The sequence below is a fragment of the Oryza glaberrima genome, chromosome 9 (assembly GCF_000147395.1).
Source record: "Oryza glaberrima chromosome 9, OglaRS2, whole genome shotgun sequence".
Lineage (NCBI taxonomy): Eukaryota > Viridiplantae > Streptophyta > Magnoliopsida > Poales > Poaceae > Oryza > Oryza glaberrima.
In genome coordinates, this window is record NC_068334.1 from 2,198,149 (window position 1) to 2,218,759 (window position 20,611).

General features: G+C 43.6%; 2 long non-coding RNA genes across 4 annotated transcripts; one reads left to right on the forward strand and one right to left on the reverse strand.

Moving 5' to 3' along the window:
• Positions 1 to 631: 631 nt before the first annotated feature.
• On the reverse strand, positions 632 to 3,388 carry LOC127783914 (uncharacterized). The gene is made up of 7 exons (XR_008019391.1): positions 3,077 to 3,388; positions 2,880 to 2,934; positions 2,610 to 2,681; positions 2,340 to 2,420; positions 1,689 to 2,217; positions 1,458 to 1,560; positions 632 to 987 (listed from the first exon to the last, which is right to left on the reverse strand). It is a non-coding gene; the product is annotated as an uncharacterized LOC127783914 (long non-coding RNA).
• Positions 3,389 to 15,891: 12,503 nt separating this feature from the next.
• LOC127784081 (uncharacterized) lies at positions 15,892 to 19,804 on the forward strand. 3 transcript variants are annotated; one of them, XR_008019440.1, is made up of 6 exons: positions 15,892 to 16,332; positions 16,641 to 16,693; positions 16,833 to 16,960; positions 17,056 to 17,808; positions 18,578 to 18,701; positions 19,281 to 19,804. It is a non-coding gene; the product is annotated as an uncharacterized LOC127784081 (long non-coding RNA). The 3 variants fall into 3 exon arrangements; XR_008019439.1 differs by having other exon boundaries at positions 15,904 to 16,328; positions 17,056 to 17,243; XR_008019438.1 differs by having other exon boundaries at positions 15,905 to 16,332; positions 17,056 to 17,243.
• Positions 19,805 to 20,611: the final 807 nt, after the last annotated feature.

Below are 20,611 nucleotides of genomic sequence, written 5' to 3' on the forward strand. Positions count from 1 at the left end.
ACTTCCTAGCCACGCCGCCGGCGCCGTTAGCTTCGCCGCCGCGTGGGTCATCTCGGCCACCGCCTCGCATCACCGGAATCCCATTAGAGCGCCTTTCCCCTCGCGCGCCGTGGTCACCTTCCCTCCGCTCTAACCCCTCTCAGCTCTCTCCTTAGGTGTTGAAGCCGCCCGTCCGCCCCTTCGCATTGCCAAGCCATCGCCGCCGCTTTCATCCTCCGGTCCGACCGCCATACTCGCCGATGAGGATCCCCTCTCCTCCTTCCTTCCCTCTCTCCCGTGAGCGCTGCTGCCCTCCGCACATGCGTCGTCGCCTTCGGCCGACGCCGCCGCCTTTCGCGCCGTCCGCCGCCACCTCCCGCGCTGTTGGTTGCCGTTGCCGGTGACCGCGTATTTGTATTTGTCTTCAATTTGTGCATTTCTATTTGTCTTCAATATTTTTTTAAAAAAATTCAGGTTAGGAAAAAATATTTTTATATGATTTGTGCATTTGAACTTTAATATTTTATAAAGAAATGGGTGGAAGTATAAAATAGCACACATCCACGACACTTGAAGAAACATTAGTTATATCTCTGAAGGCAAAGCGCCCTCCGTTGGAGGAAGCATTTCGATCCATATGTAAATGACAAAATATAAACAAACATGAGTTGAAACCAATTTACAATGCGATTTTATATTCAAAGTTTTGAAATAACATACATCAATTTGATTTGTCAATAGCAGCATGAAAGCATAATACAACGCCACTAATTTATAACCTCAAACGCCAAACATGACCATTTCAACACCACCTTTAAATGTTGGGATTAATTGCAAATAAGAAATACACAAGTTATATGGGCTCCAAACTGGGTACATCCCGTCAATCAACTGGCATGTTCTGTACAACCAACCGTTCAAATCTTACCAAACTCTTTTGTTGAGCAGAAGTATAACTTCTGGCAGAGCAATGAAGATACTCTACGAATCAAAACGCTCTCACATCACCTGAACAGGATAGTCAAAGGAATTCTGCTCAAGGCAAAGAAGACAGTAGTCTTATACTGAAGCAATTATTGTATTGAAGATCATCAACTAATCTTATGACATCAATTATCCCCCATCAACAAAAGAAATAACGCATATTTTATCCCCCATCAACAAAAGAAATAAACGCCAAGTACTTAATGGCAGTACCTATCTCATGACATCAATATAGCAAAACAAATTTGCAGATAAATTCCCAGTGCGATTTGATGTGTGGCAATAAAATATAGGCCATGACTCAAGTTACTGACAGATCAAAGGCCCCTAGCATAATTGAACATGAGATAAACACACATCTTATGCCACTGAGACAAATTAAAAGAGATAAAGCTTCATATCACAAACCAAGCTGCGATTCCAGGCAAGAACAGGGAGAGTAAAATAATATGGATTTTTACTGCCGACCGAGTCAGAAGGTACATGAACCCCACCTGAGAGGAGAGGTCAGTCACGGTGATGATGGCGGCGGCGGCGACGCCGTTGGTTAGCATGAGCCGCCTCGGCGCTATATTTATAAACACATTTCTTATGTCTCTGAGACAAATTAACATAGATAAAGATTCATATCACAAACCAAGCCATGGTTCCAGGCAAGAATAGGGAGAGTAAAAAAAATTATGGATTTTTACTGCCGACCGAGTGAGAAGGTACAGGAACCCCACCTGAGAGAAGAGGTCGGTGATGGTGATGATGACGGCAGCGGCGACACCGTTGGTCAGCACGAGCCGTCTCGGCACTGCCCTGAACCCACCGAGCGATGACCCTGAACCCACCGTTCGCTTGCTTGCTCTAAGACGATGACGACGCTTGCTTGAACGACGGTTGTGTGTGGCGAAGGTGCTATACAGTCTTAAATGAAGCTTAATCGCTCAATCCATGCCTTGCTGCTATCTCGTTATCAGTTTATCACCTGCTAACTACTACCTCTTGTGAAAAATATATGTGTTCAAAAAAGATATATGCCTAGAGCGTTTGCATAATAGGAGTGTAAAGTACCTATTGTAACTTAGCATTTGCATAATAGGAGTGTAAAGTACATCAGTAAATATTTACCTAATAGTATGATATATTACCAATGTGCAGTTAGTGCCATTAAACAAGGCCCCCTTTTTTTTCTTCTTACATTCTAGATAAATAGCCGCTAAACAATTATATAAGGGGTGTTTAGCTGAGATCAATGGCGATTATTAGCTGCAAGATTAAACAAATAATCAAACTTAGGAAACATATATCTGACAGCAATTTGAAACTTTCCATGTTCCTTGTCAATATATAATGTATACACAAAGTCAAGTACAAAAGATGAGACTTACAATTAAGGTTCTTGTATTGATCAGTTGAAAACTGAAGACTATACGTATCAATAATCAAAAGTTGGATTGTACTGCACTGATCTGAAAAAGGTTAATTTGCATGAGCATAAGGATTAAAATATTGCAGATGCAAGCCATCAAATTTTAGTGAGCCTAACTACATAGTAATGATTGTTCATTGTGAGCATGACTTCATCGTAGCAGATTACTTACAGCTTACCTAGAAAATGATTAGAGAAATATAGAGAGTGGAGTTTGCCATACATATACCTCTGATGAACTCAACATAGCAGCTCTGAGTCCTTTTTGTTCAGATTAAAGGAAGGAATCCACAAAGAAGCACTGCAATGTTAAACAACCCGACGGAACAAATCCCAAAGTAAGAATGCACGATTTCTTAATACAGGGAATATCTGATCAAAGCCCAAAACATGACTCATGTTATGTACACTCTGTCATCAATCCCTAGGACGTGTTAAAAAATTCCACATGCCAAGATTACGAAGGTAACATCAGAAGGGAATCGTAGAAGGGAGAAACCTGGGCGATTGCCTCCTTGCTGATTGCGGTGGTCATTAGCATTCCACAAAATTTCCTAAAAGATGCAAAGGGGAATAACATCAGACACCGAAATTGGGTCATCCGTACAAAATTCACGAGTCCGACGCATTAAAAAAAAACAAATCGCAATCGTCAGTCGCAGATCGGTCCACGGTGGCCGTGAATAGGGGCGCGACCTGCGGGATCCAGCGCGAGATGCTCCAAGGCGAGCAAGGCAAGGAGGCAGGGCATCGCGGAATCGATCTGGCGAGGGCATAGGGTGAGGCGGCGGCGGCGACCGGTTGAGGCAGCGCGGTTAGGGTTGAGGGGACCTGGGGGGCGGATGGATGGCGAGGGGGAGGCTGACGAAGGGGACAATGGCGACGCGATGGAGAGCGATGAGCGCGGACGGCGTTATTTTAGGGATGGGATGTTTTTTCTGCGAGAGAGGATAGGAGCGGGAAGGCGAGGGGATCGCAGAGAGGGGAGGGGAGGGGAGGGGATCGGCACTGTTTTCGGCGAGAGAGGGATGGGAGGGAGCCGTCGGATCTAAGTCATAAGAAGGATTTGGATCCTTGATATGTGACATGATGAATGATGAATGAGTAAAACCAGCTACGCCGGTAGGGTTCGATTCCCCCAAGCCTAGAATCTGGAATGAGGGAAAGGTGATTTGTTGAACTATAGGGTAGAAATGGGAAATCACATTAATGTATAGACATTAGCTTTTGGTATGACTTTAGATTGGTGCCACCGCAATGGTGTTAGTTAATTAAAATACACTGAATGGAGGGTTGTGGGTGCATGGTTTTGCTGGTCGCACCCATGACAATTAAGGGCCGGTTCACGGGAAACCCTAGGAGACTTACCATGCTTACCACAAGCGGGAGCGGGTAACTGCTTGACTTGTAGTATAGCTCGACCCTTTCCTAGGCACTGGCGGCGAGGATGGGCGTGATGGAGTTGGGTCGACCGGGGTGTCCGGTTGTCCAGCTGTTGGGTTCACTGCGGCGCACGAGGGGATTGCCCACTGCTTGTTGAGGGGTGGGGGTGAAACCTTAGCGTGGTGTGAATGGTTAGGGGAGGGTTATGCGAAGGGTCTTGTCACGATTTCCCCCTTTGCAATATCATGGTGATACTTCGGGGCATGGCGACATGTGCGGAATCGTGTCTTGTGGGTACAGTTGTACACCTCTGGCCAGAGTAAAACTATTCGAATAGCCGTGCCCGCGGTTATGGGCGATCAACCAGATTCACCGTGATTAGTCTCACCCCTAGTTTAGCTTAATGGAACTAGTTAGTTCAGGTGGTGGTTTGGGCCTGCCTCAATGTGGTGTAGCGTTGAGCAGTGATTGGTTAATATTGCTTAATTTACTGTAATGGTTTTACTGCTTTCAACTACTGCTTTTAAATACCTACTTTGTGCAAATAACCCCTAGCCTCCTTTGGTTATATCCTGTATCATACCTCCTCTTCCAGTATGACTTGCTGAGTACAGTGGGTAGTACTCAGTCTTGCTCTCTCTTCCGCACACTAGACTTGAAGTTCTTCCTAGTTGGAGCCGTCTCAGAGAGGTTGGTTTCGTCGCTGCCGTCAAGGATGCCTATGGAGTGGAGTCGCCCCACTGCAGAAGCCAAGCTCTTAAGTTTAGTTTGCCTCTACCTTTTTCGCTGCATTTGTAATCTTTTATATTTTTATAAGACGTGGATCTGTATGTCAACAATTGTCATTTATGTACCCTGGCTGGTCCTGGACAGGGGTTTTAATGCACATTTATCTTAGAAATTCTGGTTCATGAATTTCTGGGCGTGGCATTATCAGCACAGGTGGCCCTTGGTGGTTCATACAACTATGGCTAAACTTGCACACTGTTAAGGTTTTCAAAAGATCAGCATTGAATCAAGCAAGTTTCCCATCTATTGACGAGCCGATTGAAGATGATGAAGGAAATCGAATTTCCAAGGGATTCCAGAATTTGGTTTGCCTATCAGCATTCCGCAGACTTTGAACTCCCAACCGATTTCAGATTTGAAGAAATCAACCATGAGAGATTTGAGCAATCCACGGCATCCACCAAGGTAGAAATACTCAGATCTCATATGAGTTTTTATCATCCCACGAGTGCTGCTAGACAACTTGGATTAGGCCAACTGTCCATCGGCTTGTTCTTTGTAGACAAGATCCAAACTAGGTGATGTGCACTAGGGTTCCCGATCTTCCGAAAGGTTCTGATAAACAACGATTTGGGCGGAGTCGCGACACAAATCGATCCGGCTTCTTGAACGCACACGCTCTTGAGCCACGTCTCCTCTGGTTATCACCCGTATCGAGACACGGATGACCTCGCCGAGAAGGCTAATCCCTGTTTGCCAATCGAAGAACACAAACAAGAACGAGATAGAAAACAACCAAAATTGCAGATGAATGATTAAACTCATGAGTTGGGGTCTTACAAACCGATCTAGCGGCGAAACTGTTCTCGACATATTAATCTAAGCAAAACCCTAAAACCTAAAGATGACGGCGGGTACTGATATATAGAGTTTAGGGTCGTGCAACCCCCTCTCGATGCAACCCTAATGGTTTCCAACACGATACACGGGCCAAAGGCCCAAATACGGTGACGCAGCACCGGAATAGATTCTGGACGTCAACTTGTTCGGTCAATTCCCATTGACTCGGAAAGAATTTGGACGTGGGACCAAAACCATTGGAATCTTCTTAGCTTTCCATACATATAAAGAACGCCCCAATCCGAGCACGTATGCGACCTGAGCGCCCGTTTTAGTGCAGACTGGTCCTGGACTCTGAATTGCACCCGACGTCGACTTGGTTTGGCCCTCCACCTTGACTTGGACGTCCTCGATGATCCTCCATGGCTCTAAGTCCTTCTCCAAGTGTCTCCTTCTCCCCTCCATTGTTCCTAATCACAATATAATCATTAGGTAGCAATCTATTCTCGAATTCATACAAAGAAGAACATAGAAACAAGCTCACCTCTAAATTTAATTGTCGCGCACGAGCTCTTGTTATCGGTCCTTAAATGACCGTTGGAGGATTGTTGTGTGTATCCGAGTTAGTGATGTCCGCATCACTAGGGGAGAAATCACATCAACCCTTATGATGGACAGACTTCTAAACATTCCAAGGCACCCACTAGGCAGCATTGATAACATTGAGTTGGCCTTGATAAAGAGTACAACTTTTGACTAGGGATGGCAACGGGGCGGGGCGGGGCCGGCTTGGGCTGGAACGCCCCTGACCCCGACCCCCGACTTCACCCCCCGCCCCCCGGCCCCGACCATGGATGCGGGTTGAAAACATCACCCGCCCCCGACCCCTGTGGGGCCCCGCATTGGGTAGCATCTCCATCCAATCAGCTCAAAAAATACAACATAATCATCATTTCAGCAAAAACAAATATTGTACATAATTAACACACCATAAAAAATAGCATGAATACTTAAATATCATCATAAAAATTCAGCCAGGGAATTAGCTGTAAGTTTACATTGGCTATTACATGGGCCTTTTGGCTTTCTTTGACCTATACTTTGAGGTTTATATGTACCCCTCGGGGCCCCGTGGGTCACCCACGGGTAAAATTAGTCCACCGTCCCCTCCCCGCCCAAATGCGGGGCCCCGTACCCGATGCACCCGTGGGTCGAAAATCTCCCCCGGCCCCACGGGGGAAATTGCCATCCCTACTTTTGACCGATGGTGGATTGAATGGAAAAAAAACATCTTTTTCATCAATGGACTTCAATATACTTGACTACCATCCTCCCAGACTTGGTTCCACAAGTAAGCATTCTTCTTTTATCAAAAAATATTTTATTAAGCTGATACCGATTTATTATCAACACTTAATTTCCTTTTCTCTCGCTTGCAGACTACATATTCTTCACCTCCTCATGCTAGCCAGAGCGGGGAACCCATCCACTATGTTGTAGGGATTCTTCCAAACGGTGGTGGGCTGGCTCCTTCCATTATCGACTATAATGCCCCCAAGACAACTCCTGTACTTCATGGTCAACCTCGTGAACCAATCCCTACTGATATTGGGAAAAGGAAAAGGACCAGGCAATCAGTTGCTCAACCATCGGCTGCTAAACCCCCTGTTACTAAAAAGAAAGCCACAAAGAAACAAAAGACTGCTGCTGCTGATGATCTTTCAACCATAGACCCAGATGTAGAAGAATTCTTGGCTCATGAAGAGATGGAAGAAGCCATTGATGATGCTGCTGCCGACGTAAGTGAGGCAAGGGAAACAGTGCAAACGACTAGCCGATCCACCGAGCCCTAAGAGCACACCAAGTCCTCCAAGACGCCGAACTCGTCAAACTCTAGTATGTCTCTCTCTAAGTATTGCTTTCATTCAATTTATAGATCATACTCTGATTCTGACAAAAACTCTTTCTGCCGAAGAAGAAAATAGCCACTAAGAAGAAACCATCGGCACCACCTCCACCGGTAACTCATAACTCAATTTATTTCTTTGTATTCTCATCAACCGATGCTATATTTATTCTGTCTTTTTTTAGCCTCCTCGTTCTCCATCTCCTTCTCAACATGAATCAAGTGAGCGAACTCCATCGGCTAGGGATAGTCATCATATAGAAGTACCAGAACAACCAACTCCCACTGTTCCTGTAAGTTTATTTTTAGATCTATACATATCGGCTACAACGTTTGCATTGCTAATAGTCTTAACTTATCCTTTTTCAGGTCTTAGCCGATATGTTTTCCTTTGACATTAGGGAGTTCATAGATGAAGAGGAAGAGTAAACCACTAGCAAGGCCTTAGTTCCTCTCAACGATGACCTCAAGGCTAAACTCTTGGATATCGCCCATCGGCTAGGGAGCTCCTTAGATTCCCTAGTTATTGACTGTGGGCCGATTAGGGCCAGATTTGAAGAAATCCACAGCCAAATCCCTAAAGTCCAAGCTGACATTATCTCTCCAGCTGTATATTTAGAACAACATTGGTTCAAGCTGGAAAGAACAAGGCAAAGGATTGCAGATAGGCGTGAAAGAGCTGAGTTAGAAGCCACAATTCAAGCCAATTGACTATCCATCAATGAAGAAAAAGCCAAACTTGATGAGATGGAAGCTGGGCCAAGGTTTACTCAAACCAATATAGATCGGCTTAGAACCAGGGAATTAGAATTAATAGCTGAACTTGAAAGATGCAGAGCTGAAATAGCATAAGAGGAACAGAAGCTTGCCGATATTCCCAAGGCCATAGAGGAGTAGAGGTCCAAACTAAAAAAAATCCATCAAGCATCTCTCAGATTTGAGCAAGTCCTTGAAGGTGATCCCGGTACCGATGCAATCGATGCTCATGCCATAGATGAAGTATAACAAATTAGGCAACTAGCTGTATCGACAATTAACAATCTTGTATCTAGGTGAACACCTTGCTATGGACAAATCTTTGTAATAGGAACTTAAACAACATTTTGCTAGTTTTCATGCTTCTTATCAGTTTACTTGCTCCAATATGCCTTATCTGTAAATTTTTTTTTTGAAAGCCCATATATTTAATCTGCCCCCATTTATGCCCCCCTAATTTTGCAATAAGGGCAAAGATTGACATAAAATTATGCTAGGGGCGATAATGCACTTATCAGCCATCTAAAGGCTATGTCAATACATCGGCTATCATACATCGGCATAATCGAACCGACCATGAAGAAAGAGCATACTAAAGGCGATAATACATTTATCGGCCATCTAAAGGCGATGCTAATACATCGGCTATCATGTATTGGCACAACACAACCGATCATGAATTAACCCAAACATTTGGGTAATATTTCTTCAAATACTTTCCATTAAGAGCTGTTCCAAAAACTTCTTCATCAAGCCCTTGCAACATACAAGCCCCTTTAGAAACAGACTTATAGATCCGAAAAGGTCCTTCCCAATTCGGCGACCACTTGCCGAATTTTATATCACGAGTCCCTATCGGCAAAATCAACTTCCAAACAAGCTCACCCTCCGAAAAAGACTTCGGTACAACCTTCTTATTATAATGATGAGCAACTCTCTCCTTATCTCTTGTTACTTTTTCCAATGCACACAATCTGGATTGAACCAACTCTTCTGACTCATCTACCATGAGATTATGATAATCATCGGCTGTCAAATCATTTTGTAAAGTAATCCTCCTTGAGTCGATATTACTTTCCCACGGTAAAACTGCTTCATGCCCATAAAAAGGTTTGTAAGGAGGGACTTGGATTGATCCTTGACAAGCCATCCGATAGGACCACAACGCTTCTGCTAATCTGGTATGCCATTGCCTGGGAAAATCAAAAATCTTCCTCTTGATTAACTTGATCAAGCTTTTGTTAGATGCTTCTGCCTGCCTATTAGCATGTGCATAATATGGTGAGGAATTCAAAATTTTGATCCCCATATTCTCTGCAAACTAGACAAACTCATCAAACACAAAGATAGATCCATGATTGTTTGTAATTGTTTGTGGCATTCCAAATCTATATTTATATCGTCGTCTTCCCTATAACGATACCCTTGGAAATACTCATGGGTGAAATGCTAGAACAGTATTTGTGTGCTTGCGGATTTATCTATGATCATAATAAATACCAACACACGGTATTGTCGATTTGAAGAAGCAGCGGCAACGACGAGGAGCTCCTGGTCACAATCAAGCGGAGCTCAAGGTGGAGAGAAGGGAGAGTGCGAGAAGCTTGTAGTCACCATCGTTCGCTCCGGCCCTGAGCCTCCGCTCCGTCGTTAAACCAACCCCGGCACTGGTGCCTCTTTCTTCGGAGGCCAGCGTCGTCTCTCTCACTGCCTCCCTCTCTCTCTATTGCTTGCTCGCTGCCGCCGTTGCGGTGCATCTAGTGGTGGAGGAAGAAGAGAAACGTGAAGATTGGGAGAAAAAACAGGGCAAGGGAAAATTTTGCTTTGTCATCTTCCATGTGGCATGCCACGTAGGTAAGACCACGTACACACTAGGTTTTGGATTGGAATGATACAACAAACAAGTTAAGAGATCACGATGTGTGAGTTGTAAGTTTGTGGATCAAGGTGAAACTTATTTACAAATTTAAGGACCACAGGTGCAATTTACTTATTTTGATTACTCTTCTTTTTTTTTCTCCACGCCATCCAACAAGATTTTCTTTAATGAATTCTAAGATTTGGCTTTGAGTAGTTGTCATGCGTTACAACCATGTTTCCCTTTTGTCTCATCTCTCTCTTTCTTCCATGCTAGCAAATTTAGTTGCATGACAATGTAGGCAACTTGTTAATAAACACTATTATATATGGTCTAAACTCGCGTATCTCTATCTTCTCTATCTCTTCTCTACTACTGAAAAATCCGTAGTGGTGGTCGTGACTTCTGACATAGCAGACGCACTTGACAGACACGTGAAATATGAAACATCGGATCGTCTAATCCAACGGCTCAGATCGTCTTTCTCTTGCTCCGCACGCCGCGCACGCCCCGATCCACACGCCGCGCACGCGTCCTCCCCCCTCTCGGTCGCTCCCTTCCTCCGCACCTCCGCTCCGCTCTCTCCCCCGCAACTACCTCTGATCTACGCTGCGCCGCGCCGTGCCGCTGCCAATTCCCCTCACCGCCCCTGCCCTTCCAAACCGCTGGTGCCGCCGCCGTCTTCCCCCACAAGCTCCCTCCCCTACCAGCTCCTCACCCCTCTTTGCCTTGCTTCCGAATCCAATCCCACTCCCCGATCCCTTCCTCCACCACCGATTTCACCACCGCGGCGATCTCACTCGTTCTCTCTCTCTCTCTCCCTTCCCCGCTTCCCCCAGGTAAGCGCCTCAACCCCAGAACCCGGCTCGCTCTTGTCATAGCTGCAGCCACGACAGAGTCGAAGTCTAAAGCATAGGAGAAGAAGAAAGGCAAAGAAGAGTAAAGCGTATAGACGAGTTACGTATTCGATGTTAGAAAACATGTAATTGGATTGGGAGACTGAATTGTGGGCCTTCGGCCGGCTGTAAGGAAGGGGACATATATATAACCCCACGGCACTGTATCGGAATCGACAATGAAGAAATGAAAAAGAAAATTCGAGAACAACTTCTTCTTCTCCACGCATCTTCTCCCCATTTCTAGAAACTTGTTCTTCTTGAACTCCGGCGATCACCGGCGGCGATCTCGATGGAGTTAGGTCGTAACAACTTGGTATCAGAGCCCGCGCATCCTGCCTTGATTTTGATCGGTAAATCCAGTGGCCGAGTTTGCAATCTCTGTGAGTTTTGCAGTTAATCTCGCGTCGGGTTCAATCGGAAGGAAAGGCACACCACGGCGCCAGCGAAGCAAGGTGTGCAAGTGCGGCAAGTGGTAGCCGCCATGGAAGCTATGGAAGGTCGGCTTGCGGACATGATCCAGTCGTTGGTGAAGAAAGTGGAGGAGGTGAACGTAATGGGATCCAAGCTGGAGATAATTGATAAGAAATTGGAGCAGTATGGGGAGCAATTGGGGAAAGTGCAGGCGAAGGTGGATCTATCCATGGATTCCCTTGGGCAAGTGCAGATGGAGCAAGCTTTCGTGACCAAGGCACTCAAGGAAGGAAACCCACACGCTGCGCCAACCTCGACTCGCCCCGGCAAGGCTCCGATTCTGCAAACTCCATCGACGGCTTCTACGTCATCGACACCACCAACTCCACCACCGCTTCCTAATTTGAATGGGTATGCCTCTGTTCAGCCCATTCACTCTGCTGCGCGTGATCATGCTGAAGTAAAACACAAACGAAATTGGACCCCTAAAATGGATTTCCCGAAGTTTGATGGTACTGATGTTAGAGTTTGGGTGGATAATTGTGACACTTATTTCAAATTATAGCAAATTGTGGAGGGTTTCAAAGTGTAGGCAGCATCCCTGAACTTGGTTGGTGATGCGTCTCATTGGTACCAAGCTTGGAAGCAGGAGGTGGGAAGACACTCTTGGAAACAGTTTCATGAAGCAGTGCTGGGGGAATTTGAGGTCAATATTGCTAAAGACAAAATGGATGAATTACTGTTATTGTCTCAAACTGGTTCGGTTACTGAATATCGCTCCAAGTTTGTCCAATTGGTGTATCATCTGTGTTTATATGATCCTACCCTCAGTAATCTCTTTCTGTTGTCTCAATTTCTCAAAGGATTGAAAGATGAATTGCACTATTCAGTTGCTGCTCAGTTGCCTGAAAACGTTCATCAAGCTTTTCAGGTTGCTTTAATCTTTGAGAGTGCACACCGTATGAAAAAGGGAGTTCATAAGAAGGAAGGGTATCTGACTAAGGGAATAGATACACCAGCAAAAGTACCAGGAGACATTTGGAAGGCGCAGCAGTTGAAGGAGTATCGCAAAACTCATGGTTTATGCTTTAAGTGTGGAGACAAATATGCACCTAGGCATGTTTGTGCTAAGCAAGAGGGTCCACAGTTGAAGGCAATGGAAGTGGAGCAAAATTCTGAAATGTTGACTGATGAAATGTTAGATGTGGTGGCCTGTTTGGAGACTCAACCAGAGAATATGTTTCTGTCTATTCAAGCCCTTTCTGGTTCTGTGCCTCCTAAGACCATTCAGTTAAGGGCATTGGTAAAAGATCAGGTGGTACTGATTTTAGTTGATTCTGGAAGCTCACATAGTTTCATTAATGAATCTTTATGTCAGAAGTTGCAACTATCAACAGTACCTCATCCTTCTTATGATGTTAAAGTAGCTAATGGAGCTCTCTTGACTTGTGCTTCTCATGTACCACACTTTCGGTGGCTATTGCAGGGACAGACATTTCAGTTTCCTGTCAAAGTACTAGCTCTGGGAGGTTATGATATGGTATTGGGAATGGATTGGTTGGAACAACATAGTCCCATGCAATGTGATTGGAATTTGAAGACTATTTCTTTCAATCATCAGGGTTCTTGGGTTACTTTACAAGGGATTCAGGCCAGTGCTATGCATTCTTTGACTGCAGCAACTCCTGATCAGATTATGAATTGGTTTCAGGGTAATGATATTTGGGCTATGGCTGTTGTTCAACAGATTACTCCTCCCTTGAACTCTGTTATACCATCTACAGTACAAGCCTTGTTGGACAAATATCAATTTGTATTCTCTGTCCCTGACTCTTTACCTCCTCATAGAGCTGTGGATCATGCCTTGCCATTACTGCCTGGTGCAATTCCAGTCAATTGTCGGCCTTACAGGTATTCTCCTGCTAAAAAAGATGAGATTGAAAAACAAGTTTGTGAAATGTTGGAGGCTGGTCTAATCACTCATAGCTGTAGTCCTTTTGCTTCACCTGTCCTATTAGTTAAGAAGAAGGATAACACTTGGAGGTTTTGTGTGGATTATCGTTGTTTGAATACTTTAACTGTTAAGAACAAATTTCCTCTTCCAATTGTGGATGAGTTGCTTGATGAATTAGCTGGGGCTCAATACTTTTCGAAGTTAGATTTGAGGAGTGGATATCATCAAATCAGAATGTTGCCTGAGGATGAGTACAGAACAGCTTTCAAAACACACCATGGTCATTTTCAATTTAGAGTAATGCCTTTCGGGCTTACAAATGCACCAGCTACATTTTAGTATTTGATGAATTCTATATTTGCTCCATTTATGAGGAAGTTTGTCCTGGTTTTCATGGATGATATCCTGGTATATAGTCACTCTTGGGCTGAGCATTTGTCCCATTTGGAGCTGGTCTTTCAGACATTACAGAATCATCAGTTATTTGCTAAACTCTCTAAATGCTCCTTTGCTACACCCACTTCGGAATATTTGGGACATACTATATCTAAAGATGGTGTGGCTACTGATCCTGCGAAAACAGCATGTATGCAACAATGGCCTGTTCCTGCTAATATCACTGAACTCAGGGGGTTTCTTGGTCTCACAGGATACTATAGAAAATTTGTTCACCATTATGGGATTATTGCAAAACCTCTGACCAAACTGTTACAGAAGAATGTGAAGTTTGTTTGGACTCCTGAGGCTGATTCTGCTTTCACGCCTTGAAGCAGGCTATGTGTTCTACCCCAGTGTTAGCACTGCCTGATTTCCCTAAGCCCTTTGTTCTGGAAACTGACGCTTGTAACACTGGAATAGGAGCTGTGCTGCTTCAAGATGGTCACCCCATTGCCTTTTATAGTAAAGCTATAGGCACACAAAACAGTAAGCTGTCTATCTATGAAAAGGAGTTTTTGGCCATTATGATGGCAGTGGATAAATGGAGATCGTACTTATTAAGAGGCCCTTTCACTATTAAAACTGACCATCAATCTCTTTGCCACTTAACTGATCAGTCCTTGGACACTGATTTACAGAGAAAGGCTATGACCAAGCTAATTGGCCTGCAATATCATTTCCAGTACAAAAAGGGGGTTGAGAACAAAGTAGCTGATGCATTGCCTCGAGTCAAACATATTTCTGAATGTCAAGCTATTTTTGGTGCTCATCCTTTATGGATTCAAGAGGTGCTCAATTCTTATGCTGTTGATACTCAGGCTCAGCAATTGCTCACTGAACTGGCTATTACAGGTTCCAATACTCAAGGTTTTGAGCTTGTCCATAGTTTGATCAGGAAGAAAGGCAAAATCTGGGTGGGAGCCAATTCTGCCTTGCAAACTAAGTTGATAAGTGCTTTTCATAATTCAGCTATTGGGGGACATTCTGGAGGTCAAGCCACTTATCAACGACTGAAGAAATTGTTTATGTGGGCTGGTCTGAAACAGCAGGTGGAGGAATTTGTTCAGCAGTGTGCTGTGTGTCAGCAAGCTAAACACGAACACTGCAAATATCCTGGGTTGTTACAGCCACTCCCTATACTTGAAGGTGCTTGGCAAGAAGTGTGTATGGATTTTATTAAGGGATTACCTCTGTCCCGAGGATTTGATGTCATTTTGGTGGTGGTGGATAGGTTTACTAAATATGCTCATTTCATCCCTTTGAAGCATCCTTTCACTGCCTTACAAGTGGCTGAAGCTTTCCTCAATAATGTTACGAAGTTGTATGGATTACCTAAGATTATTGTTTCTGATCGAGACAAGGTGTTTACCAGTGCATTTTGGTAGGCTTTGTTCAAGCGTTTTGAAGTTCATTTGCATCTAAGCTCAGCTTACCATCCTCAGTCCGATGGACAAACGGAAAGGGTCAACCAATGTTTGAAGATGTATTTGAGGTGTGCTGTTTCTAATACTCCCTCTAAGTGGTGTTATTGGTTGCCATTAGCTCAGTATTGGTACAACACTACATTCCATACTGCTATTCAGTGTTCTCCACATAAGGCATTGTATGGTGTGGATCCTCCTCATGGCATTTTACCCTCCTTTGCTTTGGAAGATGTTGACACCTCTACTTCGTCCTCTGAGGCTGATAACTTGCTGAAAGATCGCACTTTCTATGCTAGTTTACTTCGTCACCATTTGACTCGAGCTCAGCATCGTATGAAACAGGCAGCTGATGCTAATCGCACGTTGCGTTCTTTTCAAGTTGGTGACATGGTTTACCTGAAGCTCTAGCCTTATGCCCAGCATTCAGTTGTTTCTCGCCCCTGCCCCAAACTGGCAATGAAGTATTTTGGTCCATTCTCCATTGTCAGCAAAATTGGCTCAGTAGCTTACAAGCTACAGTTGCCTGAAGCTAGCCGTATCCATCCGGTATTCCATGTCTCTCAATTGAAGCAAGTGATCCCTAATAATGCACCAGTTTTTTCTACCCTCCCTATGTCTTTGGAGCTAGATGTTCAGTCATTATCTCCTTCTGCCATATTGGATCGTCGCATGGTTAAAAGAGGCAATGCGGCTGTCGTCCAAGTTAAGGTGCGCTGGAGTTCTTTGCCTGAAGATTTTTCCACTTGGGAAGACTATGATGTCTTGTGTGTTCGTTTTCCGGAGGTTAAATCTTGGGGACAAGATTCCTCTCATGGGGGCGGCACTGTCATAGCTGCAGCCACGACAGAGTCGAAGTCTAAAGCAGAGGAGAAGAAGAAAGGCAAAGCAGAGTAAAACACATAGACGAGTTATGTATTCGATGTTAGAAAACATGTAATTGGATTGGGAGACTGAATTGTGGGCCTTCAGCCAGCTGTAAGGAAGGGGACATATATATAACCCCACGGCACTGTATCGGAATCGACAATGAAGAAATGAAAAAGAAAATTCGAGAACAACTTCTTCTTCTCCACGCATCTTCTCCCCATTTCTAGAAACTTGTACTTCCTGAACTCCGGTGATCACCGGCGGCGATCTCGACGGAGTTCGGTCGTAACAGCTCTCTCGTCCGGAGAGCCGCCGCGTCGCCGTGTCGGCGACGTGGGCCGCGGGGTGATCCGACTAAAGCGTGCTCCTCGCTGTTGCTGGGATTTGCAGGTGGGCGGGATCCAATGGATCTGCGGGGTTTCGCTGCTGCTGCTGCTCCATCAACCTGCTGGGTTTCGCCGGGAACGCCGACAAAAACATCATGTAGGTGAGCGGTTTCCTGTCTCTCCTCTCCTCTCCCGACCTGATGAATCGTGCGTGTTGTGGGATCGGCTCTAGGTTTGGAGGGAGGGAGACTGACGATGTGCGCTGCGTCTGTCATAGGGACGGGTTCTAGACACCTAGGGCGTTACAGTTTTTTTCTCTCAGCTCGCAAATGATGTATGAGACAGTCAGAGCTTGTTGTGTGTAGCAGTTGCTCCATGTGATGTTATATACTTGTGATGATGTTGGAGGCGATTGGTGTGGTTTGATGATTCTCGACCTTATGTTGTGTTGATGTGTACAATTTCGCAGGGAATTGGTGGATTTGTTTTCGGAAACGAGAGGTCCGAGTCCAAGGAAGACAGGTTGGTTGGCATTTTGGCATTAGTTGTTACTTCACCTGTACACAATCAAGGAATGCTTAGCTTTAACTTATGGGAAAAGGAAATTATTGGTGCATGCCACACTTGGAAAGTGCTCTTTTGACCGTGTTCTGTGCTGCAGTTACTTCGAGAGATTCCTTGACTGCATAAGCAACGGTACCATACCTGACGACAGCAGGTCTGCCATGACCGAGCTGCAGCCGCTTGTGGCTGAGTCTCATTCTGCTCAGATGTCATTTGGAGCCATGGGTATTTCACATACTCGAAGCCCATGCGTTCATTCACCAGCTATTGGTTATGTGTGGTTGACAGTTAATACATTTATTTGCTAACTTGCAAAATAGGCCTGTTCTCCTCAACGTTCTAAAAGAAGACCATGAAGATGCTGAGCTTGTGAGAGGTGCTCTAGAAACCTTTGTGAGTGCAGTGACTCCTATTGAAACCTCAAAAAACCGAGGTTCAGCCTGCATCAGTGAACTCTAATTTGCTTTCTCGAGAAACTAAGAATATCTGTCTTCTTCTGAGCTTATTGGTGAGCAAACATTTGTTGTTTCTATGACAAATAATGCACTTCGCCTCCTTCGTTTATCATGATATGTTTCCCTCGTGCTTGGTTTGAAGTCAGAGGAGGATTTCTATGTGCGGTACTATACAGTCCAGCTTTTGACAGCTCTACTTTTACAAACTCGCTGAAAAGGTGCCCTGTAAGGGGAAACTATTTTAACAGCTCGAGTGGACGTCCACCCGTTTATTGCGATGTCATCTAAATGGTTATGAAAAAAATTAAAAAAATTATAAACAAAATAGATCAACATGTTATATATCAGTCCACAAACATGCAAGTTGAAATTCAACTTCTACAAGTTGTAATAAAAATAACAAACAAAACTTAAATTACTATATGTATATTTACAATTAAATTTGTTATTTTTGTTACAACTTATAGAAGTTGAATTTGAACTTGCATGTTTGTGGAGTGATATATTACATATTGATCTATCTTGTTAATTTTTTTTGAAAATTTTTCGTAACCATCTAATTGACATGCAATAAACAGGTGGACATCCACTCGAGCTATTAGAATCCATTTCCGCCCCGTAAGTCATTTTCTCTTGAGACGTCATCGATATGTTAGAGCCCTCTATAACTCCTTTTTATTTTCTTTCCTATTACATATTACAAGAGGCAATCCTATTGATTCCACGGGGTATAACAGTTTTAATGGATATGCTTATGGATAGGGAGGTTTGAACACTAACTTCCCCTACCTTCTGCATCCTTTACTTGAGGAAGCACACATGCCATTCAAACCATTTCTCTTATTTTACCATCAAACTTTGTCTGCCCTTGTGTCAATAGCTGTCTAATATTTACTGAAAGCGCATGTAATTAATTTTTATGCCTTTTCTTTCCTTTCTGTTATCTAATTTCGGGGTTTAGTCAAAGTGAGAGCAGTTAATTTTCTCGAAAGAGTCTAAGATGATTAGATGAACAACGACCCAGGAAATTGCCTGCAGCTGACATGTAGATATAAGCAATCAGTATTTGAAAACAATAGATGAATCATTGATTTATTAAGGTGCCATGTTTGTATTTGCCTTCAGTTTCATCTTGCATTTTGCTTTAGTAACAACTGAATATTGTTTCTTTTACCAATTTTTGGCTAAATTGGTTTCTACCTAACTATTTGGTGTCTCTGGCAAGAGAGTCGAATCGGGTATCCAGTACTACATATAGTTATTATATGATAGTAATCTAACAATTTTTTTCACAAATTGACAACTTTTCATGTCTACTGTGTCGTCAATTGCTACTTCTTTCTTTCACTTCTTTAAATAATATTTTGGCCACGAATTTGGTTTGTAGGCAAATCATCAGATCTCTACCAATATCCAGAAAAGAATATATGGCCATTACACTAAGGTTGAGATTCGGCCTCTCAACTAGAGAAAGCTGTTCAACCTGCTGTTGATCCTTGCAATATTTGAAGGTACTGTGGCTATTAATTACCTGTACATAGCATCCTTGTGCTTCATTTAGTTAAATCTGGGATCTGATCACTTACTACCTAGCAATATTTGAAGGTTATGTGGTACCCATTTTCTCTTTTGGGTATCAATATGTTTCCTGCTTGTCATACCAATTTAGTCTTTTCCAGGAATAATGAGTTAATCACAATTAACAAGGATTTATATCTCATATCCCATTATAAGCTCAGTGTGAAGCATTCTTTACCGAGTCATACTATGAAATCTGTCCTACAAGAATCCTTTGTTATGTATTATTCTGAAATGTTGCAGCAAGATAATGAGATAAATTTGCTAATTAAGAGAGAGCCTCAAGTGGTAAAGCTGATAAAACCAAATATGTGGTTAACAAGGATGATGACTTTGAGGTTGATTTCAATAACTACATTATAGAAGCATTTGTTTTTCAGAATGTATAATGCAGCGATGAATATTGTTTTCGGAATGAACTTAAATACTGTAACATACATCAATACATATTTTTTCAATCACATAAGTTATTTGGGTACATATTCATGATATTTCTTGGATGTAAGTTGCAGTTACTGGTCGTCCGGTGGTAGACCTCCCAAGATGGAAAGGTAGGTTGCCATAGCTAACCATCGGCAAAGTACTCCCTCATTGGAGCAGGTAACAACGTTTCAGTGCGTACGTGTGTGTCCACTACCATCGTGGGGTGCAGCAACATGTGAAGCTTGACCTCTAGCTGAAGAAGGCATGCACTTGAGCGGTTGTGCCAGTTAAGGAAGAAGAGCGGTGTCCGCCTATTGATTTTCGCATTACTATTTCACCAGAACTCTGCTAGATGTCTTTGGTTCTTAAAATAACCCAACAGTTTTGGGTATATCACATTCACAATTTAGTTTTTTCATAACTGAGTGTAGTCCTGAAATCCGATCTTGTTGCGCAGTAGATCACCATTTCGTAGGATTGATAGAACATGTAGGTCAGAAGATTTGGAGTTATCACTAAGAAAAATCCGAACATGAGACTTTGACATGATACTTTTGTATGATTACTGCTGATTCAGCCCAAAAATAACCAAATTTTCTGTGCCTCCTACTTATTTGATCTTTGGCCCTGTTTGACTAATGGGATAAGGAAATTCCCACCCACTAAAAGACATCTTTAAATCCTAACTATTCATTCTTTCTCTTCCATTTAATCCTAACCCTTCATTCATTTCCCAATCCTAATCCCACCCCTCATTTCCCATTATCCAAACACAACCTTTATGTAATTTTCCTGGTAGTGCTATGGTAAGATTGTAATGTTGCAGGTAGACATTATCTTTTGCCATGTTGTGTATGATGCGATTGAGATAAATAGATGATGGAATATTTTACTTGTGTTAATAGTGTCTGTTTACACCCAAATTTGGTACCTATAGACGAAATAGGGAAAAATTGCCAAAGTTTGGAAAGTGCCGGGTTTCCTTCACAGGGCTGGCCAGACCGCAAGTATGTGGGCGGTCTGACCGGCTAGTAGGGCCGGTCTGACCGCAGGTATGTGGGCGGTCAGACCGTCAGGGTCCGAGTCCGAGTCTGTTTTTGTCGGGTCTCGGGTTTCCTTGCTCGGGAAGGCATGTTTCGTGTTTCCATTGATTTCTATCCCGAGTTGGACGTGGAGGAGAGCCTGTAGAGGGCAAGACCAACCCCTATATAAGGAACAAGGCCAGTTCATTGTAAAACCCCCGAATACAAAATCTACTTGAATCGTTCTTTTACTATATTTTCTATTTTACCCTAGTTTTAGTCCATCTTTGTCGGTTTGCGCTGTAAACCGTCCGCCGCTGCGAGAGTGCGACACCTCTTTGTAGGTTTGTCCTGAAAACCTTCTGTTTTGCCCACGAGACGGGTAGTTATCCTCGTAT